This window comes from Eutrema salsugineum, unplaced genomic scaffold, assembly GCF_000478725.1.
Source record: "Eutrema salsugineum unplaced genomic scaffold, Eutsalg1_0 scaffold_3, whole genome shotgun sequence".
In the NCBI taxonomy this organism is placed as follows: domain Eukaryota; kingdom Viridiplantae; phylum Streptophyta; class Magnoliopsida; order Brassicales; family Brassicaceae; genus Eutrema; species Eutrema salsugineum.
Window position 1 is genome coordinate 6,302,396 of NW_006256756.1, and position 9,057 is coordinate 6,311,452.

General features: G+C 34.8%; 1 pseudogene; it reads left to right on the forward strand.

The window, feature by feature from the left end:
- Positions 1-418: 418 nt before the first annotated feature.
- LOC112085313 lies at positions 419-8,262 on the forward strand (annotated as a pseudogene).
- Positions 8,263-9,057: the final 795 nt, after the last annotated feature.

The window sequence follows — 9,057 nt, forward strand, 5'->3', positions numbered from 1 at the left end:
ACATAATTACAAATATTTTGTCCTATATTTTTAATTCTTTCTAGAATTTTTAAGATAATAATTAGATTACTTATAATCAAAGTTTTTTTTATCAACTATTCAAGTCAAATTTGATTTAGAAAACTGTAGTAGATGAAGGTTGGAACCTCAACTATTTTTAACATTAGAAAAATAGGAAGCAAAATATAAGCAAAACTTATAATATATGTAAGAAAAAACATAAAAATATAAAATTAAGCAAAATATGAGCAATACATAAATAAAATATAAGAAAATCATAAGTAAGAATAGATTAAGTGACACAAATCAATTGCTTTTAGTTAAAATGATATATTATTAAAAATATGGTCTTCAAATTTTGTGCTTTACGAACTATTAATCTAAAACTAAATATAGGAATCATAAAAACCTAAAAAATATGGTGATCCTAGGCCATGGTCTAATCCGCCTTCCTATGGACCGAGTCTGTAACATCCCAATTCAGGCCCAATTGGGAAAAGCCCAACAAGACCAGGCCCGCTCCAGCAACCCTAAATTGCCCTCATATTTAAGTGGAGAATTAAATGAGAAGGAGCCTCATTCTCATTCTTTTAACCCTAGCCACCAAAGCAAACAGCAAGGGAGAGAGAGAGAGAAGCTCGCCGCCGCTGAGGGAGAGAAGAGAAGCTGCCGCCGCCGCCTGAAGCCGCTGCCGCCGCCGTCTGAGAGGAGAAGGAGTGGTCGTCAGTCTCCTCCTACGCAGAAACTCCTTGATTCCTTTGCTACCAGTTCTCCTTAAGTCAGATCTGCTTTTAGGCCAAGGTGAGGATTAAATCTAGGTTTTCTTTTTATTCTTTTGTCTTCTTCTGGTGTGTGGAGTCTAGATCTGATGAGCCTAGGATGTTTCCTTGTGCATCTAGCTAGATCCATGTGTGAGTCCCATGAAAAGATCTAGGGTCCCATTAGAGGAAAAACCAGCATGTTTGATTGTTCACCCTGATGTGTGGTTAGTGATTGGTAGAGTAGCTAGATCAGGTGTTCATCTTGGTGATGGTGTGCCGAGGTATGGACATGTTTGCTGGGCTATTGCTGTCTGTGTGACTATAGCGATAGTTCAACGGTGAGCGGAAGGTACGCCGATCCTTCCGGAGCCTGTATGGCTGGAGGTGTGTCTGTGTGACTGCCTGGTATTATGTCTGTGTGACATGGGAGATGATGTTCTAGTCTGTGTGACTAGGAGGTGTGGCCTTGTGTGATAGGCGGGTTGGAGACACCATTGCTTGCTAGTTGTATGTGCATCGCTAGGATGCTTGTGTGTTGCTTGTTGGATTTATTCTTGACATGTTGGTGGAAAATGAATGAGTGGGAAGGGAGCCTAGTTTGGTTCTCACTGAGTAATTTCCCCAAATTACTCACCCCTCTCTTTTAAATCCATATTGCAGGTAAGTGTGATGAATGTGAGTGCGTTGATGTCTGGGAGGAACTAGACGAGTAGCTCTAGTGTGGTGTGCCTTCAGAGATGGAGGAAGATTTTTATTGCTTTCAGAACTATTTTTCGTATTTCCTTTTAAGACATTGGTTTCTGCTTATTTTCGGATCTATTCAGGATATTTATTTCTAATGTAAGACTGGATTTGGTTTAATTTGGAATAAGAATTAAGGATTATTCAGGAATTATTGGTTATGTTAGATAATACTGTCGGTTTAAACTGGTTTCCTTTGGAACCCAGGACCGGGGTGTTACAATTGGTATCAGAGCCGACACCCAACCTCGTGTGTGGAGTCGTCATGTGGCCTCACACCGTAACAGGGTGAACGATCCTGGTACAAGCACTGTGGGGGTAAAGGGAGAATTCGGGGACGAATTCCTTGGAAGTCGGGGAGAATTGTAACATCCCGATTTCCGGTATATGGAAAGGCTTATAAGAATTGATTTGGCTACCTATGTCAACAAAGTGCACTTATCTTTTCCAGTCAAGTGTGCTGAGAGAACTCCAGAGTTAAGCGTGCTGATGCTGGAGTAGTCTCAGGATGGGTGACCTACCGGGAAGTTCTCTGCGGTACCGTGCGAGTGAGGACAAAGCACGGGGAAAAATCATGTGGTGATTGCAGGGACAGTAGACAAGTCTTACGAGCCTTCCGGACTAACGACTCCCGACCGTCGGACAGTGGTGGGCCAACGGGCCTAAAGAGGGCGTTAAGCCAACGGGCCTAAAGAGAGGACGTTGGGCCCACGTGCCTAGAGAGGGTGTTGGGCTCACTGGGAGGGACGGTTAGGGGGAGTTAGGATTGATATCGCCGGTCCGCATCTGGTCCCTAAAAGGAGGACGGGTCGGGATGTCACAGAGTCTGTACTTAATCACTATGTTATATCTTGTTTTTTTTTTTTTTTTTTAATAAATTGTATGATTTATAATTTACTTTTTTTTGTTTAATTAGATTCTTAATAAAAAAATTACTCCCACTTTGTGCTTTTGATACAATATCACATATTAGAGATGAAACTATGTAACACTATGTTAATTTAATTGTGAAATAGATTTTGTATGTTTTAAAATGAATAACTGTATTTTATAAATAATAAGTAAAGATCATTAGAAACCGAAAGGCAGAGAATAAAGTATCGATACCAAATCAAGACAAGGTTAGTGCGTATCATTGTATCAATATTGATAGTATGATACTTTCGACGATGATATTTTTATCCTCTGATAATAATTTAGCTTAATGTTATACAACAAAGAAAGATTGGGATAACAGAAAATCAAAGTTAGAGGTGGTTGACGAAATACTGACTACGGAGTTTGAACTGTATAATATTCTCCAAGAAAGACATCGACTTATAAGCTCAAAACACACAAAAATCAACAGTATCTCTTGCACACTCCAAAGTCGTTCGGCTTGGGATTTTCCCAAATGCAAAATACTGCACCCAATAGACGTCCGAGACAAGAAGTATAGATGAGTCTAATGATTCCGATCTTGAAATGTTCTTTTTTGATCAAAATCTTGATCATTTCAAATTTACACTGAAAAGTTACACGACTTGTCAACAAATATTCGCCATCGATTCAAAGCATTGGGTTGGTGCTAAAGAAAACGCACCGATATTAGCATTTTTTGGAGATGAATTGTTGCTAGACTCCGATTTGTCTGTCATCGGGTTTCTTTGTGAAAACGGTCCAAAATTAAAAAAAAAACTCATAATCTACATAGAGGTATGTACATTTGTACGTGTTATATGAAATAAGAATGCGATTACATTTATACTATTTAATTAATAGTATATACATATAAAAAAATTGCAGCATAGGTATTATGGGAAGACAATGCCATTTGGATCGGCAAAAGAGGCATTGAAGAACGCAAGTACATTAGGATATTTGAACTCAGCACAAGCCTTAGCCGATTATGCCGCAATTCTCCTACATGAAGGAGATGTATTCTGCCAAACACAGCCCTATCATCGTCATTGGAGGATCTTATGGCGGAAGTAAATCTACGTACAGCGTACTTTAAAATATCATTATATATCACACTGTAAAATAAAAAGGGGATTATAATAATCAATTGCTTTTTTTCTTCTCTTTTTTTTATAAAAAAATTATATAAAGTGTGGCGGCATGGTTCAGACTGAAATACCCACACATAGCGGCATCGAGGCATTAGCATCTTCAGCACCACTTCTCTACTTTAAGATACACTTCCAAAACATGGTTACTATTACGTAGTAATTAGACTAATTATATCTACGTATAAGAGTACTTTGGTGTTGGCATCACAATTTAATTATTCCGATTTTTTTCACTAACTTTTGTTGTTTAAGGGTTAGTCCATTAAACTAACAATTATGTCTTTTTCATATTTTCATAATCTATATATTCACAAGAAAACAAGTGAGAGATGTTATAAGACGATACGTAAATCTTGGGAAGAAATTGACAGAGTTGCTGCCCAACCCAACGGTCTTCTGATTCTCAGGAAAAAGTTCAAAATTTGCAAGTATTGTTTTTTCCTTTTTGATTATATGCATATAATAATTCGATTCTATTTTTCATTTTTTTATCAGCTCTTTGAACAGTACCTTTGAACTTAAGACTTCCTAGACTCCATCTACTCCGAGACAACTCAATACAACAACAATCCCTATTTGGTTGCCGACTTATGCAAAGCTATTACCACCAGCCCGCAAAACAAGAAGGATGATCTACTAGGCCAGATTTTTGCAGGTAAGATTTTTGGGTTAAAAGCTATCTTAATTTTCTTATTATCCATGTGTGTTAAAAATAGTCTCCATAGCGGGACCAGCCTACTGATTGAATAAATTTATAAATTCAAAAGAAATATTAGTAAACTAGTTAACTTTTCTGCGCTTTACGCGGACTGATATAATTTCCATTTGATTGTTTGAAAATGTAATAGTAGTTTGGATTCATTTTTTATTTATTCTTGAGTATATTTGTTTGTTAAATTTCTTTGTATTTTAATGTTGGAAGACATGATTGTGAAAACAATTTGAATATAAGAGAATAAATAAAAACATAGTAGTATCCAAATAATTTAGTTTAAATAGTTTTGAGATCTTTTGATCATTGTTCAATGTATTTAAGACGCGATTTTTTGAAATACTATATGAACTTATTCTATTTTGATCAATGTTTTATGTGTTTTAAACATCACAAATATCGTCATTCCATTAGTTATATATATATATTTTTTTTTTCTTTTTTTTTTAACTTTTGTGTTAGAATTTTTTTAAAATTTTAGTTTTTTTTTCTTTTGAAACCACATTCCATTACTTTTTAAATAATTTCCATTTTTTGTTTCTTTTAACATTTTTGTTAGATTTTTTCTAAATTTCAGAAACATAAGAAATTATAAACATTAAGAGATATATATTCTATTTTTTTTATAAAAAGAACACATTTTAATTAATTTTTAATTTTTTTTGATTATATGTATTTTAAAAAACAGTTTGATTGACTATGAAATTAAACATTAAATCATATTTAGACCGGTTTGTTTTGAGTTTTTTTTTATACGTCATGAGATAAGAACTAATAAAAAAACGACACTTAATTGCAAAATAAGGCTAAAAAGTTTGTTTATAGCCGAAATTCATTCTCGAGCTGCCACGTAAGCGAAAAGCTGTGACAACTCGCTCTAAAATGATTTTTTAAAATTTTCTAAATTTCGGTTTTATATAATTTCAAAACGAAATTCTATAGCTTTTTAAATAGATTGTACTTTTTGTTTCTTTTAATATTTTTGTTAGATTTTTTTTCAAAATTTTGGAAACATAAGAAATGGTAAACACTAAGAGATATATTTATTTTTAATATAGAAAACGTTTTTTGAATTTTTTTCTAAATTTCGGTTTTATATAATTTCGAAAAATATTTGGTTGACTACGGAATTAAGCATTAAACCATATTAATTTATATCGGTTTGTTTTATTTTTTTTTACACATCATCAGATAAGAACCAATAAAAAAAATGACACGTAATTGAAAAATAATGCTAAACGGTCTTTTTGCGGTTGAAACTCATTCTGGAGCTGACACGTAAGCGGAAGGCGGTGAAACTCGCTGTGAGCACGACACGTAAGCAAATCACTACACAAATCGGTTTTATATAGTTTCAAAAACGACATTCTATAGCTTTTTAAATAGATTCTATTTTTGGTTTCTTTTAACATTTTTGTTAGATTTTTTCTAAATTTTGGAAACACTAAGATATATAATTTTCTTTTTTAGAAAAACCTTTTTTTTTAATGTTGCTCTAAATTTTGGTTTTATATAATTTTGAAAACGGTTTGGTTGACTACGGAATTAAGCATTAAACCAGATTAATTTAGATCGGTTTGTTTTAAGTCTTTTTTTACATGTCATCAGATAAGAAACAATAAAAAATGACACATAATTGGAAAATATGGCTAAACAGTATTTGTACGGTTGAAACTCATTCTGGAGCTGATACGTAAGCGAAAAGCGGTGAAATTTGCTGTGAGCGCGACACGTAAATAAATCACTACACAAATAATAAGTATATAGATAGATAAATTCAAAGTCAAATTTGTTTTAGAAATCTGTACTATATGGAGATTAAAACCTCAACTCTTTAAAAATTTCCCAGGTGTTGTTGATTTTAAGGGCAACAACACATGTTATGATACGACTGTTCAGCTCACAGACGCTAACATGGCATGGAAATGGCAGGTACGTCAATTTTTTTTTTTTTTTTTTTTGTTTTTGCTACAACTGCAAATATCATATATAATGAAAGTTAGATTTTACAAAAAGCAAATCTAAGATTTGTACAACCCTTGGCAAAAAAGAATAAAAAACAAGGGAGCACTAAGAAGAGATTAAATTGTCAAAGATGCTAACTGATCATCTAATCCACAAGCACATCAAATCTTTAAATTTCTTCCTGTGCCTTCTCGCTGAGATGATATTTTTAACCTCACGGTCGATTCCATTGAAGACAGTAAGGGCGACAAGAGAAGTCTGGTTGTGGAGAACATTGTTTCTCTGCTTCCATAAGTGGAAGATCGTCGCCTGAGCAGCAATCCTCTTGAGGATGGTCGGACTCTCTGGCGAAGATATTCTAAGCCACGATAGAAGCTCATTCCAAGACAAGAACATCTGCCTATTATGATCGAGCCTGGAAAGGGTTAGTCTCCAAACATCGCGGCTGTAGTCACAATCAAGGAGGAGGTGATCCTGCGTCTCATCTAAGCGTGAACAGAGACAGCAAGAGGACGGGATCTGAAGACCCCAGGAGACGAGGCGAGCTCGGGTAGGAAGCCTATCCTGATTTGCAATCCACATCGTGAAGGAGTGCTTCGGGATGCATCCTTTAAACCACACAAGTCTTGCCCAATTCTGCTTTTCAGCTCTCGGTCTCATAGCATTCCAGGTTTTGGCAGAAGAGAACATTGCTCCCGAGTTTCCTTCAGTGCACCATTCGAAAGAATCAGTAGGCAAAGTAGGAGAAGGAGGCGAGACTGTTGTAAGATGGACATGGAGATTAAGCGCCTCTTGAGATCTGGGGTTAGCCAAAGCCCAGCCCTGGATATCACAAGCATCAGCAACAACAGCGTTGATCGGAATACGCAAAAGTCTTGGTCCCGCAGATCCCAAATAATGAATTAGCTGACCGAATGGTGTCCATACGTCGAACCAGAAACTGATAACTTTCCCATCCCCCACACGCGCTTGCAAAAATCTCAGAGCTTCCGATCTTAACCTTAGCAAACCTTTCCAAGTCCAAGAGTCCTGCGCAGATTCCACAATATTCCAGAAACTCTTATTTCTCAAACGAAAGACTCGCTGCCATGCCACCCACAGAGAATCAGAGCTCGAGAACAACAGTCAATTTTTCTTTGTTTCTTTTAGAAAAAATACGTCATTTTTTTTTTGTCACAAAACATATTACACCTAATGATAGATATCAATATTTTTTTGTCACAAAACATATTAAAACCTAATGATAGATATAAATCGTCGTTTTCTTAAATAATTAGTCCAGTTATATTCTTTTTCTGAGTCAAATTGCACAAACTGTATTTCTATAGAGCCGCAGCGAGATATTATTGCCTATAGGACATGACGAACAAGACACAATGTTCCAAACGGAACCGTTCAGTATGCGTCGTAAAATTGAGGACTGTGAATCCCATTACGGTGTCTCACCTCGTCCGCATTGGACCACGGCTTACTACGGCATTCAGGTACGTGACATATAAATAAATATATATAAACTAATTTTTCTAATTCATTTCATAACTATTTCAATACTAGCTAACATCATACGTATGCATGTATGTAAATTTGTATAAGTTAGTCCTTCGACGATTCGGGAGCAACATAATATTCTCCAACGGATTATTAGATCCATATAGTGTCGGCGGGTAATTTATTTGATTCTCTCTTAATTTGCTTATCTTTTTATTCATTCAAGAATGTTTACATTAAAGGGTATAATTTGCTTGACTAATAGTATTGGGAATTTCATATTTTTCAGAATTTTGGAGGATGTCTCACCTACCGTAGTTGCCAATTGCCATCACAGCACCCGAAGGTAATTTCAGTGTATAAATTTGAAATTAAGCGTTTATCCACTAATGTTCGATACTTATTTTTAGGTTATCATTGTCAAGACATTGTCGTCAAGAGCAAAGACGACCTGGAGTGGCTGGTGTTGCAAAGGAAAAAAGAAATCGAGATAATCGAGTCTTGGATCGATACCTACAAAAGAGATCTTAACATATCAGTTTAAGAAAAAGAAAAAAAAACAAAACATATCAGTTTAAGTTTTTTTTTAATGTTTATTATCGTCTGAAATGGTAAGTATTTATTTATAATATATAAAATTAGGTGGTTAGCCCGCGCAAGGCGCGGACGTAAAGTTTATGAAACGAAATCCAAACCATTAAATTTATTATCATGGTAAACTGAATACAAATTAACAGCAACGTAAGAAATAAAATTAAAATTACATATTCATCAATTTTTAAACTCCATCTATCACACTTACATGTACGTGAAGGCTTTAACTTCTTTATCAACAATATTACACATAAATCAGAAACACAAAAAAAAACTAATTAACACCGATACTATATAGATTAACTACATATACTCGAAAGGCTTTAAATTTATATATCTCTAGATTCTTAATTTTGATTTCCCTTCGTTGTTTCTCGAGAGAATCTTCAACATATTCTTCTTCTTCTTTTTCTCCTTCATGATATATAATTTCTACATAAGTTTAGTCTTGTCTTCTGGAACTGCTCCACTCTTCTTTTTTTCCCTTAGTTTAACTTTCAAAACGCTATCTTTTACTTCTCTTTATTCATATTGATCACACATTTATTTTCCGTTAAAACAATTATCATTTTAACCATTGTTTCAGTGTATCTTATGTGCTTTTTCTTTGATACTCTGGTCAAACATTAAACGTTTTTGAAATGTAGTTCCAGCAACTTGAAACAAATTACAGGGATGATGCAAATTACTACTCGAATATTTCCCTGATAAATTCTTTTTCCTTTGTACTTGTGACTCTTCTTGT